We start from the raw sequence: 26,172 nt of genomic DNA, 5'->3' as shown, positions 1-26,172 counted from the left end.
CACCTATGGAATGTAAATACTAGGTGAAATTTGTTTCATAGAAAGTTCTTAGCACACACACAAACTTCATACAACTATTTATCTTATTTAACTGGGTGTTATTTGTTTCAGTACATGCTTCAGCTATGGTAAACGTTTTAGTAGAACCCTGCTTGCTTGAAGGTAGAAACAGCTTTAGTTAATGAACACTAGTGTTCCCCCGTGTCACTTCTGTATTTAAGACACTAGTAGTATAAAAACATAAGTGCTCTTTACACACAAGGTACTGTATGCTACCAGCAAATGGTAACCAATACTACCATACTCATTACACAAGGCATGGCAGTGGTGAGCAATCTGTGATTCTACTGCAGAAGATTAACTGGTGGTAATGCTAACAATGAAAAATGTTGTTATACTAGACTTAATGCATGGATGAGAGAGGCATTCTGATCAATACTGAAAACAAAATGGCAATCCATCAACAATCCAAGCTACATATCCATGTGTAGCGTGTCCTTGAGCCATTCCTTAGTTTTAGGGCAAAGGATGTCATATTATAAGTTTCTAGGGAAAGGACAGTGTGCTTCTTTTGAATAACAAACAGTTTGATGTCAGCACTATGCTTCTAGTGGCGAAGTCTTTGTATACATTCTTGGGCGGGGATACATTTAAGTATTTTTTTTATTTCAACATGTTTTATTACATTTTATACAAGAACACATTAGCACTTCTGTTACAGGTCTTGCATCGAATACTCTGCTCGATTTTTTGCTAAAATAATACTTAGCAAGCCCTACATGTCATAACAGTGAAGAAGAGAGAAGGAAGAAGAGAAAGAAGCAGGAAAGCAGGGGGTGAGAGAAGAGATAGGGGACAGGCACCTAAGAGTGACATTTCTTAAAATCCAGTGGGTCCCGTTTAGGCTCCTTGACAGGGAGGGGCTCGTTGATCACGGGGGCTCAAAAGAGTCTAGGAATGTGTCCAGGGACAGCCACATCTTTCTGGAGGCTGGTATCCAGGGCGAATTCTGTAGTGCCATGTTGTTCGCTCCTCTAAGATGCGTGATCCAGTTGAACCATCCTTTGTATGAAGTGTTACTTGTGTCTTTCCAGTTAGTGAGGACCATTAACGCATTTGTTTTGGAGCAGTTCTGACTGAATCAGTTTGAGAAAAAAACAGAATAGCTCCAATTTTTTTAATTTAAAAAAAGAGGCAATTTACTACATGGATGACCGTACAATTCAACACATTAGAACCAGGAACAGAACAGAAAATAGACCTGGGCTCAGTCTCTACTGGATTTCAAATGTGTTACAGTTGAGAAAACATGTCCTGAGCTTCACACTAAGCAGCACTAAGCAGATGGATTACCTGCAGGAATGGGACCTAACTTTATTGACTGATATATATACTGTGTCCATCCTACCGTAGTATAAATGTGATCTTCAAATTACTTATTGATCTCTGCAGCAGATAAATTGACATACAAGCTTGAAATGCAACATATGACCTGCAAGTTGCAAACAGCTATGTGGAGAAAGCACCTTAACTAGCTAAGGGCCTCATTTAGAGTTCGGCGGATGGAGTATGTACCTTCAGCATGGCAGAGTACTTTACTACCGCCTTGGTGAGGGTACTCTGATGGATTTTGTTTTTGAAAAATAATAAAACAATAACCCCCTCACCTGGCAGTGATGGGCAGTGAAAACCTGACATTTGTTCAACGATCTAAATAGCATGGACGGAGGTGTATATCAGAGGCGTAGACGGATTAGTCTCTGTCGTCGACAAACTGAAGTTCTGCCCGACTCTAAATGAGGTGGGTGGGCCTTCATTTGGTGGTGAAGTACTCTGCCCAACTCTAAATCGGGCTCCAAGGTACTTTACTCACAAAGAGAGCAGAAAGTGACCGAAATGAATCGACCTTCACCACGGTGGTAGATTTCATAAGTTAAATTTAGTTGGGCAATTATATACTGTGGAGTTTTTCTGATGATCTACTAACAAGACATGAGCCAATCTCATGTTGCTGGCCTTACCTAACCTGTAATTATCTGATTGACGATGATGACTACTGGGTGTTTGGACAAAAAAGTGATTTAAAAATATTGTGAATCAGAAATATTGGAAATTAAATATCGGGCCACACAGATATTGTAATGCATGACTATTGTTGACAAGAATATTTTTTTGAGGTAATATTATTGTAAATATTATCGAGGTTTTTAACATTGGTTTCACAAATATAGTGGTTACAAATATCGTTTTTTAATTATTTTAATGTGTTTCATTGGATATATTAATTGTATGTGTTACTATTGTCTATATGTTATTAATTGTTTTTAAAACATAGTTTTAGTGACTTTGAATTTTGTTTTAATTTTTAATAATGCTTGTAGTGGATTGTTTGGTTTGTAGGATTATAGGGTGGTAAGGTAATTAGGTAATAAATAATTACTAATTATTTAATATATTTTATTTAATTATGTGATTAATATTTAGTATGTAATCTATATAGAACTTATTTATGTTAATTATATGTGATCTGTGGGCTGTTAGATTTGAAGCAGTATAGGGTGGAAAGTTAGTTATGTAATAATTATCAATTAATTATTTCAAGGATTTTTAATTATGGAAAATATGGAATACTGAATAATTTTACCTATATATTAGTTGTTGGATGCTAGATTTATGGGGTATAGGATGTGAAGATCATTATGTGATTAATTAAATATTATTATTTGTGAATGGATTATTTGTAGACTAGTTACCTAATTTCATTTTAATTTTGTTGTGGGATGCTAGGTTTGTAGGGGGTCTAGAGTGGGTGGTTAATTATGAAATAATAAACAATTAATTATTAACTGTTAAGTATTTAATTTATCTGAAACATGTAAGTTATTGAATAGTTATTTTTGTAATCATATTTTAGGTGGTGGCTGTGAGGTTTGTAGGGTAAAGGGTGGGAGTTAGTTAACTAATAATGTAATACCAATATTTGTAGTAATTATGCATATAAAATGTTCTTAGTTTTTTAATACATACTATAATTTTCAACTTAATATTTTTTATTATTATGTTTTATCTTTTTTACACCTTTATGGGATTAATCATATATCTAATGTGTTTGAAGTGAAGTACTTTTCCTACTCTTCTTAGACTACAGTATGAATAGTAAAATTAACCTCTTTGCAGTTCAACACTTTCCCACCTGTTGGACTCTTTGGAGAGGATATAGTATATTTCCCCACTCCAAAGTCCCATACTTTCCCTACTTTTACGCTGACTGGAGCGGGAATAGTAAATGTTACCCCTCAAAAGCCCAACATCTTCCGTACTGTTGTGTAGACTAGAGTAGGAATAATACACTTCACCCCTATGAAGTCAAACGCTTTCCCTACTGTTGCTTAGGCTGGAGTTGAAATTGTAAATTTCACCTCTTTGAAGTCCAACATTTACCCTACCGTTGCACTGACAAGAGAAGAAACAATAAATATAACTCCTCTGAAGTGCAACACTTTCCCTATTATTGTGGTTACTAGAGTAGAAATAGTAAATTGAACTCCTCCGAAGTCCAACACTGTCCCTACTGTTGCATAAACTACAGTGGGAATAGTGTATTTAATATTGTTCGACTTCAGTAGTTTTTCATAATATTGATTAAATAGATTTTACTGCTAAGCTGAGCAATATTAAAACAGGAAAATTTCCTGGTTCAGAACTTCATCCATCTCATATATGAAATGATCACCATCACGTTAGGGGATATATTTTGCCAGCCCTGTAAGCCATGAGCATTTTCAGTCAATTAAGTCAGCCATATCATTCTAGCTTTCATCTCCAGAGGCCAAGAAAATCAGTCAAATAGAGCTGGATAAAATTATAGTAGAGATACTGACTAGCTGGTGTCAGAGTTAAACATCATGATAACTCACGCCCATACATACTGTCCTTTAAGAGGACCTGATCAGTCCCATTAGGTCATAAAGTTCCTGGTATGTTCCCCTGAAATGCAAACGTATAATGCTTTCAAATCTCGGTCTTCTGTTTTGCTCTCCTTATCCTAATATGCCCACTCTCTCTCCATACTACACATCCCTTGCTTTCTTTAGTATTTGTATTCAAATTGGGATTCTCTTTTACTGTGTTTCAGATCATGAGCTTCCATCCGAACGTCTGCATGTTTGAATATAGTGGTAACTCTGTCATCTCTTGTGGTAATCATCTAGGAAGTTTGGCCCTTATATGTAGTTCACAAAGACCCTCGTAGTACCACAAATTCTGGGACAAGAATTGTGGAGTTTTCTTAGAAAGTATCAACACTAGCTGTGAGGCTGTCTTTCGGATAAGAGTAAAAAAGAGAAGGAAGATTGAAAGTAGTCAAATTTAAGAAAATCCCATAGCCTAAAACACAGAACACATATAAAAGCCTGTCTGGCATCAGTCGAACAAGAAGAAAGAAATGATGAATAAGCATGTCAGAAGTGGTCAGAGATGACACTCGCTTTAACTATGTAAGTTGTTTCTGTAAATAAGGTGTTTTCCCAAACACTTTTGTTCCATCCAACTCTATTGCACCTTCCTACTGTTTCTCCCCTCCATCTTCAAGATGTTAGAAAATCTGTCATCAGCGGCTGGACTGAAGAAGCCATTTAACTGACACATACTATCTCATGACTCTGGATCAGATCAAGACAGGAATTATATAAGATGCCTGCAGTCACTTGGTCACACATTTACTATCTGTCCTTCAAATCTCTCCATGATACATTTCTCTCTGTCTTCATACCTAAGTCATGTAGTCTATAAGGACAAACATGTTAGTAAGATAGCCCTCAACTAAAAATCAAGATGTCAAAGCCAAGAATTAAGTTAGGATTTTTAGCCATGTGAATGACCACCCTTCTGGTCAGGTTACCAATTGTGGTGGAGGACATTCTTTATAAGTACTTATCCAGTGGAAGCCATTGACTGCTCTTGACACTGTGGATCCTTACTACCCTCGCTATTATTACCTGAATACATTGCTATTCTCACCATCTTAGGTATTGGCTGGACCATGGCAATTGCTTTTCCCGGGTTTTCCAAATTCCAAAATCCAACACTTTTGTATGACTACCTGTTTTCACTCATCTAAATACAAAATATAGAAACCCCCTGGTACAGGATAATTTAGTGAAAATGTATATTCTCTTTTTGAACACCCATAACTATTTATTGAGCTGTTTGGTATTGCGTTAATTCAGTGTTTTACTTTTAGTCTTCTGTGGGATATGAATCTCCATTCTTGCCCAAATTCGGAATCTTTGCACAATGGATGGAATCCAAAAGTATTTTACAATTCTTAACACAGTGTGTCTGACATGCTTTCACAAATGCATTATAAATGTCTTTTACAAGTGATAGTTCTACAGGTTTACCTACCAGATATGTTTTTCAATGGTTGCACACCTCTGGAATGTAAATACTTGGTGAAATTTGTTTCATAGAAAGTTCTTAGAACACACAAACACTTCATGCAACTATTTTTCTTATATCATTGGGTGTTATTTGTTTTAGTACATGCTTCAGCTATGTTAGACATTTTAGTAGAACCCTGCTTGCTTGAAAGTAGAACCAGCTTTAGTTAATGAACACTAGGACTTCCCCCGTGTCACTTCTGTATTTAAGACACTAGTAGTATAAAAACATATGCGCCCTTTACACACAAAGTACTGTATGCTACCAGCAGATGGTAACCAATACTACCATACTCATTACACAAGGCATGGCAGAGGTGGGCAATGCGGTTCATTCATGTTGGAAACCTGCTTTCATAGCACACTGTTCTCCACTCCACCGGGCAGATGGATGCAAATTTGCATGGATACATGCTCCATGCAGATGTGCACCCACATCCTGGTTCGGCCATCATGTAATGCTGAATTGGAATTACAGAGCTGGCAGAGCCAGGTTGAAACAAGGGTCAATTTAAGTCCAGCTTTTTATTATTTATATTTTAAGTATTTTCTAAAGGGGCGCCTGCAGAACTCCCGCGTTCCTGTTGGAAAATCTCGCTGAACCTCACCATTTAAAGAGAGGTGACACAGGGGGTCCTAATCAGGAGATGATGTGATTCTAGCAGACTTCTCCTGATAGGAACATTGATTAACGGGGGAATGGATGACTCTATCCCATGTAGTGCTCAGACAGGCATGTCAAATGTTTTGCTTTAATTGCATTCAGCCAGCCCCATGGTCAACTTTATGGCCCACTGAGTCACATAATAAAACTTGAAGACAAAATGAGGGTCACTAAATGAATATAAGGCTATACCTGCTACACACTGCTATTTAAATTACACCATCTAGATATATGTTTAACGATGCAGAACATGGTGAGCAGGTGAGCATGTACGGAAATATTTTATTTCCAAAGCCATGAAGATCCACAGAACAACGGCAGCTTTTCTAGTGCTGAATTCTCCTCTCCAAATGCAGCACATCTAACTCAGCAGCATTGCTGTCAGCTCAGTCAGCTCATATGACACATACTATAATAGAAAAAACACAACATAACATAAACAATGAACAATTAATAGAACAGCATGTCAAACTAAACTCAGGGCCTGATTTAGGGTTTAGCGGTTGGTTACTCAGTCACAAATGTGGATGTGGTCCATCGGCTGCGCTGCCGCCTCTGGTGCAGGAAACCAGGGTTCGAACCTCGAGGTCGCGTCCACATCCTGTGATTCTGGGAAAATCACTTAATCTCCCCATGCTTGAATATGTAATGTAAATACGGTGCTCATTTACAGCGCTCCAATACCTTCGGGTTGAGTTCGTGCACTATAAATATGCAACAACAAAAAAAGATATCCCATCTGCCATATTACCAGTACATTGTATTCTATGGCCCTTGCAATACGGTGGACGGGGTATCCGTCAAGTCTGTGATATAGTAACCCGCCTGCTGAACTCTAAATCAGGCACTTCATTTTTACAGTTGATGGAGTGTATACCCTAATATTTATGGCCCCATTTAATGACTCTCAGGCTCATTCAGTTGGTGGAGAAATTGCAAATATGATTGAATACTGATATTCTATAAGGAGAAAAATGTGTCTCTAGTCAATTACATTTCCTTGTCTGCTCTGTGTGTGCCCCACGTGCTTCTGTAATTCATTTCAAGATTTTCTGATCCATATGACCATCTAGTTACCTGCAAAGTAAAACTCTTGGTTCAGTTCATAAAGCTTTATTCGGCTAGTTAGAACAGCCATAAAAGTACATAAAGCATGTAATATATACAATAAACACATCATGGTAACCACATAAAGTCCTTTTTCCATATACCCATTACATATTTTAAAATCGAGCACCCGCTAATGCATAACACTTTTTCTCACATTAATGGCTTTCAGAATAAAAAGGACAATATTATAAGACCCAGAGGGTCCATTTAGTGCAATCAAATATTTAATGGCAACTTTATAAGATGTAATGTTCTGTGCAACAAAAATAGGTATAAGGTAAAAACACCTAAGATTCTGCTACAAATGACAAAACAGCAGAAAGTGCAATGTGCTTTTCTTACTTCCACCATCACATTGGCAAGGGGTTGTATCTGAAGGACAAGACTTCATATTTGGAAAGGCCACTAATGATGCATAATACCACATCTTAGTCTTACTAAGACAAAACTATGCTGCATATTTGTTACACAGGATAAATAACTATTACCACCCTTCTCTAAGTCAAATGACATAGAGAGGGCAATTGACAATTTCAGGCTGTCAACAGCCATTCACCAGTCAGATCTGTACTTCAGAAAAATTTCTTTAACTGTCATCTTAGTTAATGAAAATACCTGTGCAGGATCAGATCATATAGGCAATTTAAACAGCATACTAAAAGAGGAATTAATATAGGCTAACCAGGGGATACGTGGAACATTATCTAGGGCTAGGCAAAATAAAATAATTGATCTAGTAAAGCTAGTTTCCTCTTTTGCATATAGAGAAAACCATAATAACAGTGATCTTACCAAAAGTATATCTTGTAAATGCTGCAAGTCGTCCTCCTGATGAACAATCGCAGTTGGAGCAGAAGTAGGACGACATAATAACTGTTTTAAAAAGATGTTTTCCTCAACTTGCAAGGCTGTGCTAGAGGTGTAACCCCAAAGTCCAGCCCCATATGAGGCAGTGGTCACCCTTCTAGCCTTGTAAATATCTGCCATTTCACTAACGGGTCAACTATCGAATTTAGAGGAAAATCTAAAAATCCGTTGTGAAACTCTGCTCATTTTAGCATTAGTATTTAAAATCTGTTGTGTCAATGAATCATTGCCCATAAATAAGAAATCCAAATAGCAGAATGAGTTTACTTTAACGCTACGGATATTCTCAATAAAAAAAGGATCTGCATTGTTTATGCTTGTGCCCGCAAACCATAGTAAACGTTTTAGATTTGTTAATCACCATTTTCTTAGAGGCCATGAATTTCCCAAAAGAATTCATCAGTTTCTGCAAGCCAACAGGGGTCCTAGGTAGCAAAACAGCATCATCAGCATATAACAATACCGGTATGGAGCGCCTAGCGGCACAGGGAGCATCAGCTTGCAAAGACTGCAAGAGGTTATCCACCCCATTATTAAAAAGTGAGAACAGTAAAGGGCAGACACAGCCCTGTTGAATGCCTCGCCCTACTTTAAAAGGTAGGTGAGCATTCACCCTGGGGTCCTAAATGAGCTTTGCTAGATAAATTCTCATAAAGGCAAGAAAGAAACCCTAAGATTGGCCTGGGTGCACCAAGAGAAATCAATGATGACCAAAGGGTGGTATGGTCAACCAAATCAATGACGCTAATTAGATCTGCAAAGCACAGATAAAGAGCACCTGTTTTGGCTCTAGTATACTTTCCAATCAGTAGCTCAAGGTTAATTCATTGTTCAATGGTCCCCAACTGCTTTCTATAACCAAACTGCACTGGAGATAGAATTGATAGTTCTTGTACCCATTCCTCCAGCCTCATTGGTAAAACGTAACTCATTGCTTTCACTGAGGAGTCCAAATGTGAAATAGGGCAGAAATGTTTGGGGTCTGGTCTTTGTAAATGGGTACAATTATAGAGATACCCCAGGAAGGTGGAATCGTATCTCCAGCAGCTGCATTAAACACTCTCCTAAGGATGGGACCCCAAAGGTCAGTGGCAGAATTAAAAGCATCCACCGGTACCCCACCAGGTCCAGGGGCCAGTCCCTCAGCGCTGACCTGTTATGCATCACCTCACAAGCTTTAACTTTGCCATCCCTATTACTCTGTTTAAATGTTTCAGAAACATGTGCCACCCAGGCATCACAGGGGACAAAGGAATAGAACTCCGGTACAGTATAATTTTTTTAATAACGGTGCATTGACCATATCCCAACATAATTTATTGTCCTTAGTTTCCAAAGCTAAGGCCAATTTATTCCACGCTTCGACCTGGAGTGTTTTCTTCCTTGCAACAATATTTCTAGACATGCGTCTATATTTGATATAAAATATAGGCAGGCGTCTATATTTGAAAACTCTGGGGGGATTTAGGTGATTCGACGCTTATCGACACAGTACAGAAGGTTATTCGAGTTTGTAATATTAGTGCAGTAATGTAAGAGAGAGGATGTCAACCATACATCCCAATAGTAAATAAAAAATAAAGTCCCCCAGCACACGCAATATCAATAAACACATAAGTAAGTCAGTCCATTTTCATTATGTTCTTCAAACTTTTTCTTTTATTTCATTTCTTCCATCAGCAAACACGTGTTTCGTGAGGGTGTGTATCACCCTTTAACTTCCTCATGGCTGTATTCCGTTAGCATAATCTCCAAATTGAGGTGAACAACAAATCTGTAGTTTTGTGGACCCTGAAAGTATTTTACTGTTGTCAGCCCGTGTGCGGGCAGGTTACTATCCGACCACAACCGCGATGTGTGCGTGTCTGAGCCCTCGCGTGCTGTCCATATTGTTGACGAAAGTACTTAATAGCCAAGATATCCCTAGCCTTGAAGAAGTTGCCGATAATTAGTGTTAGGCAATGAAACATGTTGGCTTCATATAAATTAAAACGAAGTACGACAGTAGCTCTTTGTTTTTAATGTGAGCAGACATCCAGCAGTGAATACAATTGACCGTAATGCCAGGGGTTGTCTAGCTCGTTTTTAGTGGGTTAGACCCATACATTTCATGTTGGGAGTTCTAACTCAGGGGTCAGGTTTTTTCAGATTTTTCACTAATTGAGTTGGACACATTATCTGCACATTTATTTGTCAGTGGAAAGGTACCAATGATGATAAGTGGAACACACTGATGAATACCTATCAGTAGTTCCCTGGCAGTTGTTTCCGTGAGGTACCTTCCTACTTTTCACACATTTTTTCACACACTTTTCACGATGAATGGGTGTTAGGAACCGGTGGTGGAGTCACAGACACAGGCAGGATTGTGTTTTAGAAAGGAGATAGGAACACCCTGTAAGTACATCAGAAGTATCGCGTGTAATATAAGCATCCTCACCAGGAAGGGAGGCGGGTGATGTTCAGGCCATTCGATCTATTAGATGTAGAGCAGGTTTCTTTGTTATGAATATCTTTTTGTACCCAACCTACATACACAGTTGCCATCAGATTGCCTCATTTCTACTCTCCTTTTCCGAATAGCTATATCAGGATTAATGCCTATTCTCAGTCTTAGCACTTCTGCTCTACACCGGTAGCAAGGTAATATGTCCAGATAGGGATACCAGGATTCTTTCACCCAACTAGATAACATACATTTTGCTGACTCTTTTTCCCTCAGGTACTCCATATCATTCTTCTTTGACAGTTCCTTACCAAGTTTTCTGAGCTCACTCTTTGTTTATCCTATTTCTAGGGACTGCTGATCAATTTTCACCTTTAGATTTTCACAGACACCATACAATTTTTTCCTGGCCTATTTGGCCCACTTTAAATCGCTGCGCTGCACCTCATTCTTACACCACTGTGACACTTTCATGGTCTCTCCTGTGTCCAGTCTCTTCCAGAACCTTTCAAGGGCCATTTGCGCCTGTACCATCCAACCTATTGACCTCAGCTCTACTCTAATTGCCTGGATCATGGATGAGCCAGGTAATGACATTAATGACTTTATACATTTCCCTTCCTCAGCATCCCAGCAGCTTTTACCACTTAAACAGATTACTTCTGCACCATATTGAGACTGAGGTGGGATCCTTGCATTGTAGGCCTTTAGCAGAGGTCTGTGGGACATATCTCCATAAATACAGTTGAATTTTTTCAAGCCGCCCACGGATATAAGTGCTCTCGCTTTCTGGGCCTCCAGATGCGTATTCCACTTTAAGGACTTATCGAACCAGACCCGAGGTATTTATACTCTGTCACAATTTCCAAATGAATTGGGCCCAACTACCAATTAAACCTCAGGTCTCTCTTTCCAAAGCATAAGATATTGGTTTTATCCCTATTTACAGTCAAGCGCTATTCCTCACAGTATTTGCTATATACATCTAACTTCCGCTGCAGGACCATCTCTGTCTGGTCAAATATTACTAGGTCATCAGCATATAATAGACAGGGTACTTGTTTACCATTCATTTTCGGGCTCGCACTTCTATCAACTTCCAAAATCTTAGGTAGGTCTGCCAAAAATATTAATCTGTTATTAATCGCTATTTTTCGTGTCAAGGACCCCGTCATATCCTTAATAACTTGTGCCCAATTCTGGTTATGTAGCTCCTGGATTAACTTCAGTAGCCCCTCCGGGGCGTCGTATTTTTTCAACATCTCCCAGAGGCAACCCCTGTCGACCAGGTCGAAGGCCGCGCAAAAGTCTACAAAACAACAGTACAGCTTCCCTCTTTGTTCCATAGACTTACGCGCCACCGTCCATAGTGCGAAACAGTGGTCCATCTTGTAGTGACCTTCCTTAAAGCCTCCTTGTTCTACTGGCACGATCGACCGCTGTTCCACCCAATCTTTCAAGTTACTCAATACTATTTTGGTGAAGACCTTCTCTCCGATATCTAGCAGATTAATCAGTCTATAATTCTTCGGGTCACTTCTGCTCCCCTTCTTGTGTATTGGTCTAATAATGGACCCCCTCCAATTTTGAGGGATGTGGTTAGAGTCCAGGATGGTTACAAACATATGGTGTAGAAATTCTGCCCACCAATTTACCTGGGTCTTTATTATGATTGCTGGGAGGTTGTCGGGCCCTGCTGCCCTAGTTACAAACTTATAGTTTTCTTTACGTTTTCTACCGTAAAGAAAGTTTTCAGATCATCTACCTCCCCTCCCCAGTGTCTTTGTTTATTTATTGCAGCCACTTCGCTTGTCCCATATAATTCTCCTATATACTCTTCCCATGCTGCTTCCTCCACTACGTAGCAGTTAAATTTCCCCAAACAGGGGTTTGAAAAGATTCATCGAGGGGACTAGGGTAATCAACAGCCCCATGATGGACAGGGAGGTCAGGGGGGCTTGGGCTGGCAATGACATCATTTTGGACTTCCTTTTATGTTTTACTGCGGGTGGGCGAGGGATAGAGGCAAAGGCCAAGGGAGAAGGAGCTGCCACAGACACAATAGAAGGTTGGTGATTGATAGGAACATCCAAAACCTCATTAATGCAGGTACTATGTCCCTCCACTAACTCCTGGTCCTTGTCCAATCTAGGTTCAGAGTCCTCAATAGGCACCACATGTTTATCTGTCCCATGTGGCCCAACCATACCCAAAGATAAACGGTGCTCTGGTAAATCTATTTCTTTAGATATGACTTCCACAGCACATGCTAGAAAAGAGTCTATAGTGATACGCTTGGTTGTGATATCCGAATCTGTGGTTGTCTAGGCACTTCCAACATTACGTTTACTCATAGTTGCAGTTGCAGGTAGGTCCTGCAAGGCAACTTCATATGGAAAAAGACACAATTCCACTTCCGCATATTCCGCTATTAGGCAACACCGAACAATGTAGAGATATCCCACACTGCTGGAGTCTCTTGGCATCCTTCCAGTGCCAGGGAAGTCTGTTGCTCCTCCTCCCTGAAGGCAGTGGCTTGCAGGGGACCAACGACCACCCCTGTGACAGCGGAAAGAACCGGTGCAACCCTCCTATCAGCCCGGTAAGGTGTACCGCACTGCGTGAGTCTCCTGGCATTTATGGCATTAGGGATGGATGTTTCTCCTCCTCCCTGAAAGCAGTGGCTGCTGTGGGACCGAGTCCCACCCCAGCAGCAGCGCACAGAACTGGTGCGGGCCACCTGTCAGCCCGGGAAGGCATCCAGTGCTGCGGGAGTCTCCTGGCGCCCTTATGACATCAGGGAAGGCTGTTGCTCTTCCTCCCTAAAGGCAGTGGCCACTGGGGGACCGAGTCCCACACATGTGACAGCGCAAAGAATTGGTGCAGGCCTCCTGTCATCCGGTGAGGCACCCCACGCTGCAGGAGTTCTCCTGGCGTCCTTATAGCTTCAGGAAGGGCTGTTGGTCCACCTCCCTGTAGGCAGTGGCTGCAGGGAGACCGAGTCACACCCCGGCAACAGTGCAAGAACCGATGCATGCTTCCGGTCAGTCCGGTTAGGCCTCAGTCTGCACGAGACTACAGTTATACACATATGTCACAGACAATATGAGAGAAAGCAAACCAGAACATAAACAGTAGATAATCAATAGAACAGCATATCAAACTAAATTCAGGGCCCGAATTAGAGTATTGCAGTCAGTTACTCAGTCACAAACGTGACAGAAGCCTCAGCCCGTGCAGGTAAGAGTGGTGGGGCGGTGGGGCCGGGTGGCTCCTCATCGTCTGTCAAAATCACCCCCCCCAACTTGGCCCCACCGCTCTTACCTGCACGGGCCGCGGCTGCGTGACGGATATCCTGTCCGCCATATTACAAATCCATTGTATCCTATGGCCCTTGTAATACAGTGGACGAGATATCCGTCAAGTTTGTGACGCGTTACCCTGCCTACCGAACTCAAAATCTGGCCCTTTGGTTTTACAGCTGATGGAGTGTATACCCTATTATTTATGACCATTTTTAATGACGCTCAGGCTCCGTTTGTGGAGAACTTGCACATATGGTTGAATACTGATAGACTGTAAGGAGAAAAACGTGTCTCTAGTCAATTGCATTTCCTTGTCTGCTCTGTGCATGCCCCACGGGCTTCTGTAATTAATTTCAGTATTTTCTGATCCACCTGACCATCTAGTTACCTGCAAAGTCAAACTCTCAAATCAGAGGAGATGCGCACGTGATCATTACAGGCGAAAGGCATCAAAGTGCATTGCAGATGGAAAACAAAAATCTGTAATTCAGAGGTTCTTCCTGTTCAGGAGCAGCTGTCACCTTCTCAGCCATTTCATCCTGGCACCACTATTTCTTTTTTCACTATGAAATATTTATTAAGAAGTCACGCCTTTGGTTTCTCAATGGCTTGCAACAATATGGGTTTCCAATTAAGGGTATATAAAGAACAGTGGCCCGCCACACAAGGTAAAATGCTTTTTTGGGCCAAATTGCATTTTATTAAAACAATTACGAAGATGTTTGTGAAACGACACAAATGATACTTATTGGGGGTTCGTGTTTACATTTATCATCAAAGCATCCATAAGACTCGAGTGGTTGGTGCCCTTAAATGTAATGTCAGTCAGCATAGTTGATTCCGGTCCCGCGCTGTGTGCATTGGTTGTTAGGTACACAAAGAATCAGTGGTTTACCAGATGAGTACTCTTGAGACCGTCTGTGATGATAGTGAAAATGATTCTATAACTGGAGTCTGCAGACCTGCATAACCATCACCTCCCAGCACACCACGTCAGGAACACATCATCTCATCAGCATAGATTGTGCATGCAGCATGCTTCTTATTTAATGCAGCGATTTTCGTTAAGGTAATCTCGGTGCTCTTCCTCTTGTCACTGAAGGAGTTGACTTTCCTCTCTTCTCTGGGTGAATACCATTTATTTGCTCGATGTGAGAATTGCTCAGAGACCTCGATAAAGCACCAGAGCGCCCCAGGTAAATTTGAAGAAAAAAACAGATTAACCTTTCTTTGCATGTGGCCCGGTCACTTCCTCCAATAATATTATTATGTTGCATAGTGCTCCCACGGGCTCTGGCAGGCAAAATCACAATGGCAAAAAAAAGTCCTTGGAGTCCTAAAACCTGATTCCATTGCAAGCTTTCCTGGTAATATGAGAAAAAGAAGATAGTTGAAGAGCTAGTCCTCTCTAATTCACATTCCCCATTTTATCCATCCAGCTTTGTGTCCTAATTCATGTTGTAAAGCAAGACAATAATGTTAAAAACAATAACATTACACATCCTCTGTGAAGCAACCAGAGTGAGGATTCTTGACCGAAAAATAAACATCCACTGAATTTAATATTTCAATTTAATTTTTTTATTGTCTTAAAATGTAATACAAAAACGTATTTTCCTAGCCTTTGATCAAACGGCTTCCTAGTAGAAACGAGTCAAACATGCATGCTCAAATGCAACACGTGGCAAAAGAAGAGCCCGCTCTCTTATTTTTTTCCCTCTACAGTCAGAATATCATAGCAGCAGTAAAAGACACTGCATGAGGCAAAACTATGAAGTTAACTTTCTATCATGTCTGAACATTAATATTTTTTTTTTTACTTTTTTTGTTTCCAAATACACCATTAACAGTTACTGAGTGTTAATAGTTGCTTGATATTGTTGGATCATTCTTCTAAGTCTGACATTTGCTAAGTCAATTCTACGTACAATATTCCTTATATTCTGTCCACATCATACATATCAGATTGAACCTTTGGAAAGCGTGCCATAGGTCTTCAGAAACCCTGATCATTTTCAGAGCACCTAATAATTGCAACAAATTTTGCCAATGAGGGCAACAACCCAGGCAGTGCATCTTACTTAACAGAATTCCCTCTGGTAGGAGCCATCTTAAAGCATCTCTCAGGCTGCTGTTCTATCTCATGCGAGGGAGTGGTAACTGAACATACATTCTCCAGTCCATCAAGCCATCAGTCAGTTTGTAGTCTCATCAGATTTCTAAGGAATGTGAGGATTTCCTCAGCAAGTGACCTTTACTGGAGATCTTTAAACCAGTTGCTCAACACAGGCATCATTGGTTGCAGCCAGTTTTTGCTAGTCCCCTCTTGACCAAAAAGTGACCCAAAGATTTAAGCTTGTGATTTATCTGACTTTTCTTTGGCAAAAGGAAGAGCCCTAGGAGTCATTTCTTCTACTCCATGCGTTTTTACTATGCTTAATCTGTCCACTCGCTCCTCCCAAAAAAGTGTTAACCTCTGCATGTATATGTCCATTTGGAATGTGTAAAGTTTCTTACTCGGATATTCCATCCATCTATCCTGAGAAATGTTTCATATGCCCACCAGCTTCAGATAAGTACAAAGGAGATCGTTAATCACACCAGTTTAAACCATGCTTTGCTGGAGAATTTTTAATGTATTTGCATGCCCTTGTCAATTTGTAATTACTAGTTTTTTCCCGACATTCAATTTTTAATTTTCCTTTACTTACTATGTCAGTGGGGGAGATAGGTGCTGTTAGAACATAAGGCTCTGTACATCATACAATTAATCTGCCCCTCTGTCATCATTTTAATCTCTTTCAATGTGGGATTGTCCTCCAGATTATCCAGGAATTGTCCTAAAATCTTTTGGGATACCCTAGAGAGTGTTAGTGCATTGTATGAACTGTTTTCTTTTGACCCCAGATTGACTCCATGCTTTTTATTAGGGCACAATTTTACCATTGATGTATACACCATCAATTTCCACACAGCTAAGATCTATCTATTTGGCTACAGACATCTCTCTACATACATTCCTAAATGATGCCAAACCCCAAAATGCCATTTTCAGTTCAAATTAGGCCTTGCTGATCACTTTCTCAATTGTCAATTACCAAACCTGACCCAATAAGTAGATAAGTTAAGGGAGCTCCAGTGAGATCCTGTCCTCACCCACAAGTAAGTGCTCAAATGTTACCCGCTGTAGACTCACTCCAGTGTGATTTTCTCTAGCTGTGGGCAATGCATTAACCAGTCTACAGCATGTCGGGGTTCAACAGCAAGATAGTACGGCTCAAAGTCATGATCCCCTGCCCTTTTTCATATGACTGTTTCAGCTCTGTTAGGGTTATCCTACTGCACGTTCCCATGAACATGTATGGGCTTTGTGGTAGCTTTACTATTTTGACCACTACTTGCTAGCCCATTATAAACATGAGTAGTGTCACCCACAATTAGTAACAAAAGGCTTCCTAGTTTTTGTCAACTCCTGTATATTGTTATAAAATGGTGGCTCTGGTTATTTAGTATTCACACGAGTAATGACGACTTTTACTTCACTGTACCTACATGGCATTGTGCTAATCTATCTTTTTTAATGCTTGCACCTGTGATTAAGATCTGAATCGCAATGATTTCTGCTTTTGACCTTCTCTAAATACTCATCCCTGTTCCTGATCATTGCGTGGCATTGTTCATCATCAAGCATCGGTCAGAAACATGCTCCACATCACTTCACTTCACGTCTGAACCATCATCAAGCATTACTCAGAGCGATGATCCACTTTGTCAATTACTGAAATTTTTCAGACCCATGATCTCCATTGCTCCTTACCATTAGTAAGCATTGTTCAGAACACAATACGCTTCTCTCCTGGCAACTATATAGCATTGTTCTAAATCAACATGTTTTGTTCTATTAACCAATCTCAACATAAGTGGGCTTTTTCTAGGGTCAACAAAAGTTATATTCAAATGCCAGTGTCTATGACAAATTAAAAGAGATGAAGCAGAGACCGAGACATTTAAAGTGCTACGTGAGCCTTTCAGATTTTCACAGATGCTGGCCAGTCAAAAATCTCACAATTTAAGGACTGGATATCTAATCACTAAATATTGTGAGATAAACTTTCACCACTGACATTTGTGTGTAAGATGTATTGTGTAATCTAAATTCATTACAGTAAAAGTAGGTAGAAGACAAAAGCAGTTACAGTAAAAGTGAAAAACCGTAAAAGTGAGAAACTGGGAAATAGCTAAAATATATTTAGAAATTGCAAACATTATGGCTAAAATTTATTTATGGGAATAAAATATGTAAAAGCTAATTTTGGTACTGCAGTGTTCACCTAATTGAATCTGTCTGCAGTTTTAAATATATGGTAGGCTATGTCCAGACTTTTAATCAGTATCCTATTTGGGCCATTAGTTTGCAACAAAAAGTATGCCCTGGTTGCTCCTCTTACAGTTCATAGCGGGAGTTCTCTAAAATATATACTTGCTTTGGATATCCCTCAACATAGGATGTGCTTTAAGGTTTTGCCATGTTAGTTACACAGCCTGCAAGGTGAACCAGGATGATAGATATTCCAGGAGCCCTCAAACTGCTTCAGGGGAATTGACTTCTCCACATTAGGAACTGTGTTGTGTTGCTGCCTCCTGATTGGAATCAATATATTATTGCGTGGATGAGAAGTATGAATCGATTAGGTAGTCTGTGTGTTGGTAACATGACTTCCTCAGCGAGTCGGTTGGCTGAAGTAGGTCCTGCAGACCATTTCTGATGGTGTTTTTGCATGTGAGTTTGGACATACTCAGCAGATCTTCTATAAGCGGCAGGTTGGGTTCGGTTAGCAAATCGATAACAGTTTTCTCGGAGAAGAAGGAAGCTGACAGAGGGTTGAATGCCAGTTCTTGGAGAATCAAACCACTTGGAGATTTTCCTGGAGTTGGCACAATCACAAAAGTAATTGATTTTTTGGGATACACTGGCTTATATTCAGAAGGAGGACTTAGTTCAAGGCTGGATCATTGCATGAGGGGTCAATGCTCGAAGAGGTAATAGTGATAGTGCACTTTGCATAAAAGTAGTTTCGAGGTTTTCAATTTGGTTCTCCTGGAGAACTAGTAAAAGAACCCAAATCAGTTTAGCACTTTTTCTTTAGCCGTAGGACACAACGCCCTACCCCCATATACACAGGCAAACCTTTTCAAGGATTTACTTACCATGGAGGATTTGAATTTTAACTTCTCCAGGTGTTTTGAAGACAGCAGTTTTGTGTCGTACGTGAACCCCAGATACTCATTAGTGGCTACTGTCTTCTCAAGCTCTTTGCCAAGTTTCCAGTGGAACTTCCTAGGCCCATTCCCAAAGAAGATAATTTTTCTCTGGGAGATGTTGACTGAAGGGCTGTTTGCCTGGTTGAATTCATGGAGTACTGAGAGTTGTCTCTGAAGGAGCACAGGGCAAGATCATCTGCATATGCTAGATAACTAATCAAGCTGTCGCCTAGTCTCGGTGGAAGGAACTCATTATTATGAATGTAGGGGCTTTATCCAACATACAAAGGGAAAAGAGTAGAAAGGTTAAGTATGTGTGTGTAACATAGCTGTCACAAGGTGGAATCCCTGCAGGTCCCATTCGGTAGTTCATCCTTCTGAGGTTGACAGTTTGGAGCATTAAGCACAATATAAAAAGCAGGTTTTTATTATTATCAATACAATTTACACCATATTGTTAGGCATTATTATAATCCATGATCTTTTTGTTCTTTGCTACTGAATAGGATTGTTAGAGGTCCAAGACCTGATCTTTCATATACCTGATCGTCAGCTCCACGGCTATACTGTACCTCTGCTTGAGGCACACTCACTACATACAGCACATAATATGCTGATCCCACCCATTAATGATACCAGAAGGCCGAATACATGTTTTTTTGTTTCACCTACAGGGAGCTTAAGCTCTCCTTATTCCTATATTTGTACTGCCCAAGGAGTATTTCGGTCTCAGTATTTTGATTGGATGACTTGTGACCTTTCAGTGCTGACGTGAGACCTTGCATTGCAGTGTATGAGGGGCAATTTTCTCTTGCTCTCATTCTTTATTTTTGCGTACCTTGCTCCCTTTATTAAGAACAAGGCCTCCAGCCAATGATTTGAGTGCTGTCCGCTGCTCTGTCTTACGGTACTATTGTGCCCCTTTTTTTTCTGCTAGTCTTGGCAGATTGGTAAACCTAGGTCCCAGTCTGTGTTAAATGTAGAGTATCACAACTGGAAAAACGTGTCAGCTTATTTGCTAGTGTGTTGTACATCCATGGGGAGTGAACCTTCAATCTCTGCTCTCCAAATGCTTCTGGACAACTACAGTGCTCATATTAACATTGTTTTGAACACAGAAGAAGTACCATAAACGCCTTAGAACAGATGGTTTTCCGTAGATCTTGCAGAACTCAAATGTTCCATTCACAACCTGGAACGCCTTTGGGGTTGTGACTATGCTAAATCACTGAAAACAAAGAGGGGAACGCCCAACCATGTGTACAAACTATTAAGTAAAGCCAACGCAGCATTTTTGCTAATGAAAACCTCTGAACTGCTAGAATGGTTACAGCCATGTTCTCTTCCATTAGGGAACTCCGGAACAGACTATTTTGAGAACAAAAATAATGCATTTTTCCTACTCTGGCTTGCCACTCAACCTTGCTCTCTGTTTTTCAGCTATTTCTCTACCTCATGCTGTAATACCCTTTTCCGTTTCTTTCCTCTCAGCTTGCAAGACTTGTCCTCCTTGCTCCATAATAGTAAACCCATTGGATGTTCTTCCACCCATGATTCATAGGACACTTTTATTACCAAAACAGTCCATAAAAAACTGTTACTGCAACTTTCTTTTCCTTACAATACCACCGCCTGTCACTGAGATCACATGCAGCTCATTCACTGACGTCACTTCGGCAGTGCTGGAACACGAACCTCCACTGGGAGTGCACGGAGGGAGAGTGGTCGACTATGCTCGAGTAGCTCACACGCATCCCCAGAAAGGCCAGATTTCGACTGATACAATACTTTATAATACAGAGGGCATACCTGACACCAGCCAAAATAACCAAGTACTTTAAACGCATTGATGCTCACTGTCCCAGATGCAGACAGGAAGATGAGGATCTATTACATATGCTATGGGCCTGTACTCTCACCTCTTACTGGGAAGCTGTCACTAATCACCTTATATATATTAGATCCAAAAAACACAAAGTGACATCCCGATTTATAGATCTGGGGTTGATCATAGCTAAACGCTTAATTAACAGACACTGGAAGTTCCGAAACCCCCGACTTGGAAAGCTTGGTTTCACTCTCTGGTGAACTAGCCCAGGCAGAGAGCGTCGCACTACACCGTGAGGATAACCTAGGGCTACGCAAACTCCCGATAGTGGTGGCATGGGACACGATCCTACTGGATCTCTTCACCGCCTGGCAGGCGGATGACGAGCCGCAGGAGACTTCTCAGGACACAGATGGGGTGCAAGTTCTAGCAACCAGCGCAGAGTAATATGGGTAACAGTGTGGCCTACCAAGTGGAGCTCCTGGCAACCTGATATCATAAACACCTTGCACACATATCCAGGGTGCATCACAACCAATAAGCCAGGTGGGGACTCTACCACACAGCAAGCACATAGCAATTATAAGAAAAAATGATCCAATGCACGGGAGGGGTGCAAACACTGGAGGGCAACAGAATACTAAGTTGGGCAACAGCTAACACCTCACTTACCTGTTCACCATCACTTCTTTACCTATTCCTTGTTTCTCTCCCTGACCACCCTTCCTACCCTGCACCTCACATGATGCGCACAGAAAACATACTAATGATATCATGGACATGTTATTATGATTTGTATGTGTTACCCACCAATATGTGCACATGTGTAACATGTTATTAAATTTAAAAAAATCAATAAAGAAATGTAACAAAAAAACCTGCTCAAAGAGAGTCTCCTTAGCACTTGAGATATATAACGTATAGGCTCTGGGTGACATTTTGTATGGCTCTAAGTTTTGGGGTCATGCAAATTGAACATCCTGACATCAGCAGAAAACAGTTTTATAAGGTCCCTTTTGCCCTCCCCAAAAGTACGCCCCTGTTTCCTTTTTATATTGATTTAGCATTTTGGAAGATCACCTGAAAGGCTGAGTCCAGGTCCTTGCTTTCTTGGCATAGACTCTGGACCTCGTCTGCTCTAGAAGCTTAAAGGGAATTTTTTAGGGATCTTCTGGCTATCCCAGGTGCTTGCAATCTACCATGGCTAATGTTCGTTAGAATCTCATTAAGGAAGTTGGGGGTGTAAAACATTTAGGATAGGCCGGAGAAATTTAACTCTGTCTCTAAAATGGCTATCAAATTTGCCTATTGGGTGTTTGTATCTGTTGAGACTTTACGCAGGGGAAAAGGTGCCCTAACCACAGATTTCCTTTACTTCAAAATGCTCCGTGGGTATAGAAGGAAACTGGCAAAATGACACCCCCTCTAACTAGGTAACTGTTCCTACAGTTTAGGTACCAGTCCCTTCCCACTTGAGTATTCTGCACAAAGTGGGCTGGCGTATGAAATGCATGGTGCAGTCGCATACTCCCATTTGTGTATAGTAGCTTATGCTACGGCATTAAACCGGCCATAGCACAAGCTCCCATAGACAGATGGGAGAATCTGTTCATCCCTGCACCGCATGGCAGACAGCTCAAGGTGCCTGCCACACGGTGCAGGGATTAACAGGGGTCACCCAGCCAGGGGCCCCCAATGTTGCTTTCTGACAGGCTTTCCATGTCAGAAAGCTTGACATGGAAAACCTGGCGGAAACGCCATCCATAGGGATTACGTGCCAGTCTCCAACTGGCCAACGGGTTCAACGCGCACATCGGAATCCAGCCGGAATGACCGGCCGGATTCAGTGTCGACCGCCTGCATTGGCGGCAAAATTGAAACCACGAAATTGAAACCGCGATGAGGCTCGGAAAGCTTCCGACCTGTGGTCGGAGGCTTTCTGACCCTCATCATAATGAGGGCTATGATGTGAGAACAAATATTTAGAATAACAACATAACTGTTAGTTTTCATTACAATTACACATTCCATAGGCAATTCATTTCTGATCCTTCGGAACGTGTGTAATTCTTGAGAAAGATACTTTTCACTTGGCCATCCATTAATAATGAAGCACTTAACTTTGTTCAAAACATTTCTATGAAGCAATTCCTGAACCCACTTGTCCTTATTTAAAGCTTCCTTTGTCTGCTGAAACAACATCATCCTCTGATGCCACTATGCAATCCTCAGAGATATGCAAGCTTTACAACCCATCCTAACCTTTAGACAATCTAGAACGGTAGTTCGCTCTCACATTGTATATACCTGATATATAAGAGACAGTAAAATAGTAGTCGTGCAATTTTAAAAAGCAGTCTGATTAGCCTAAACAAGGTTTTACCAACCCTGTTGTTAGAGAGTAATTAATCCAACGATTTATGAACCATTCTTAATTGAAAAGGCTCACCCGAAAGATAAGTCTTACAATGTTCAACGTCCCATGCACATCTTAAAGCTACTAATTTCGTAATGGAATATTTGCTTTCAACTTCTGTTGATGGTCCTGGTGCAAAAACAATGGTGTGTTCAGAAGCCCTCCACCATCATGGCTCAAGAGAGCACCTAAACCCTCTCAACAGTGACAATATTTTTGGCAGCAAGGGAATAGGAAGAAAGGGGAATGACACTGACAATTTATTTTTTCAAGTTATCATATGCATCCATTTGTTCATTTTCCCAAACATATTTAGTTCCTTTCTTGAGCAGAAGTAGTAGCTGGATTGGTAAGGGGTCCATTACGATGGCGGGCGGGCACCATAGCGGTAAACGGGATGGACCGCCAGAGGTGCAGCGGTCCCGCTGTGCACATTAGGATGTGACTGCCACCCTGGCAGTCGCATCCCGCATATTTAACATTGTGGCGGGCGGTGCTTTGAGCAGCACCTGCCACATTGTTAAATATGCATGTTGTGCATTGGCATGCACAATGTGACAGGCACCGCACAATGCTTGCCACCTTGTGTATGCCAATGATGGGGGGTACCATGGGTACCCCCCCAAGTGCAGCACCCCACCCCCCCACCCTCACCGGGGCCCGCAACGGGCCCCCAAAGTTTTCACCGCATGCCTTTCCATGGCGGAGTCGCCGCCATGAAAAGGCATTCCACCGCAGGCATACTAATATGGATGGCGGTGCGCACCGCCACCATATTGTGTCCCATTTCCGCCCAGCCGGCAATCCGACCATTGGAAAAGTGGCGGATGGTCTTTCTGTCCGCTGCGATGCTCCTCGTCATGCTAATATGGCAGGGGGTGAACCAGGGACATTTTGCGGGTGGATCGCCTCTGCCGGGTAGGCGGTGGCGGTCCGCCCGATATCATAATGGGCCCCTATTCTTTACAAATCTTAATCGTAACATTCACAAAGACCTCAGAAGGTTCTAAAGTTATCCTTATTCTAAGGACAACGAATCACCTCAATGGCTTTTAATAAGTCCTCCTTAGGGGCAATGCCTTTACCTGATATTTTATACCCTAGATACTTTACCTCTGTAGGAAGGTGGAATCTGACTAATGGTTGCCCCCAACTTTTTGCCTGGTATTTGAGTGGTTTTTGACTAGTCTGGCTGGGATCCTGCTATCCAGGACCCCAGCCTATCTGGTTTCTCCCTAAAACTAATATGAGTACCCTAGGTACTAACCAATTGGATGCTGAGGGTGCCCTGACAGTCCCTTGTAGATGGTACCCTAGGTACCCAGGGCATGGGTCCCTCAATAGGCCGACCAGGGCTGCAGCACTTATTGTGCCACCCTGGGACAGCCATACAAACTGACACCACCAGACCACTACTGTAGTCTGGGTAAGGTGGTGCTAGCACCCCTTACAGGGATATAGGTACCCTATATCCTACCACAATACAACACATGTACTCTCATGGGTCACCCCTGTGGCAGGCCTTGCTAATCCTACAAGGCAGGGTGCTGAGGTATGTGTGAGGGGGGACCCCTACATGAGTAGGGCCTCCCTGCAACCTTCGTAAAATCATTGCTGGGTTGTTTGTAGTGTAGCCATACCATATACTCTTAACCGCATTATAAGTCTATCGCGATACCGCGATAACTTGAGAATGGCTACACAGAACCATATCGTGTTTGGTGTCAAACATGCAGGAATCATACCCCCAGTCCAGCCATGGGCATGAGGGTACGATTCCCCCCTGCTAGAGGGGCGATATTGGAAAAGCGGCAGAATTTAGACACCAATTTAAAAGTGCCCATGTAGTACAAAATGGCTACTACCCGCCACCCACACGACTCTGGCTGGCTGTTGCTGGGGAAAACCCCAGCCTCGCCAGCTGGACAATAGGGCTCCTGTGGCAGGGAGGTGCTAGCATCTCCCCAGACAGGATAATGTGGATTGGAACAGGGTGGGTGCACCAAATGTCCTTTCAAAGTTGCACGTAGGCAGCTGCAGAGCCCTCATTCTGCATACACCGCTTGGAAACGGTTCAGGGGCATCCTGCCCCTCGCCCAGGTGGGAAACACACAAAGGGGAGAGGGTGTAGCCACCCTTTCCCGCCTCACCACTCATTGGTGGACACTACTCTGGACACTCCCCTAATCTTGGGGATAAAGGAGAATAATGTGGCGCCAGAGCCTCAGATTAATCTTGAACTTTACAGTCTTGACCTTTGACTTGCTGCTGCCCAGCTGGCGGAAGAAATCTCCCCTGGGATAAAGGAGTTAAAATCTCCCCTGGGATAAAGGAGTTATCCCCCTGCTTGGCAGGCACCTGAAACACTGCAAGTGACCCGGTTGGAACCTCGCTGCTCCTTCGGACTTCGACAACTTCCAGCACCCTTGAGGTGGGTTTCCTAAGCATCCCAGAGTCCAGTGAGTGTGCACAACAAACCTGTGTACCGTGGACCGTGTGGGTGCCGAGATTCCCAATACCCCAGGACACCAGCCACCTCTTGCGTAGCACACGACCCTGACCAGTGGGGAAGTTGTGCTTTGGCCCATTACTGACCCAACCACCAAGCAGCATCTGTGCCAAAGATCAGCACCCTAGCTCCCTCCGGTGGCCTGTGGGCTCCCTTTTCCGCACTCCATTTTGCTGCCTTCCGCAGTCCCTTGTCTCTCGTCTTGTGGGCCCGAGCGGAAGACAATCTCAACAACTAAGAGTTCCCCTGGTTGCTCCAAGCCTGCTGTACAGTCTCTCCAAAGGAGACCTCTCACAGACCTCGTGGGTCTGCACCAGTAGCTGA

The 26,172-nt window shown here is 41.9% G+C and overlaps 1 protein-coding gene across 2 annotated transcripts in view; it reads left to right on the top strand.

The window, feature by feature from the left end:
* Positions 1 to 26,172, top strand: part of KSR2 (kinase suppressor of ras 2) — a 1,474,574-nt gene that overhangs the window by 743,596 nt on the left and 704,806 nt on the right. The gene's annotated exons all lie outside the window — the stretch shown is intronic.

The sequence above is a fragment of the Triturus cristatus genome, chromosome 11, assembly GCF_964204655.1.
Source record: "Triturus cristatus chromosome 11, aTriCri1.1, whole genome shotgun sequence".
Taxonomy (NCBI): domain Eukaryota; kingdom Metazoa; phylum Chordata; class Amphibia; order Caudata; family Salamandridae; genus Triturus; species Triturus cristatus.
Note: the sequence above shows the minus strand (reverse complement) of the source record. Positions and strands in the feature narration are given on the sequence as shown.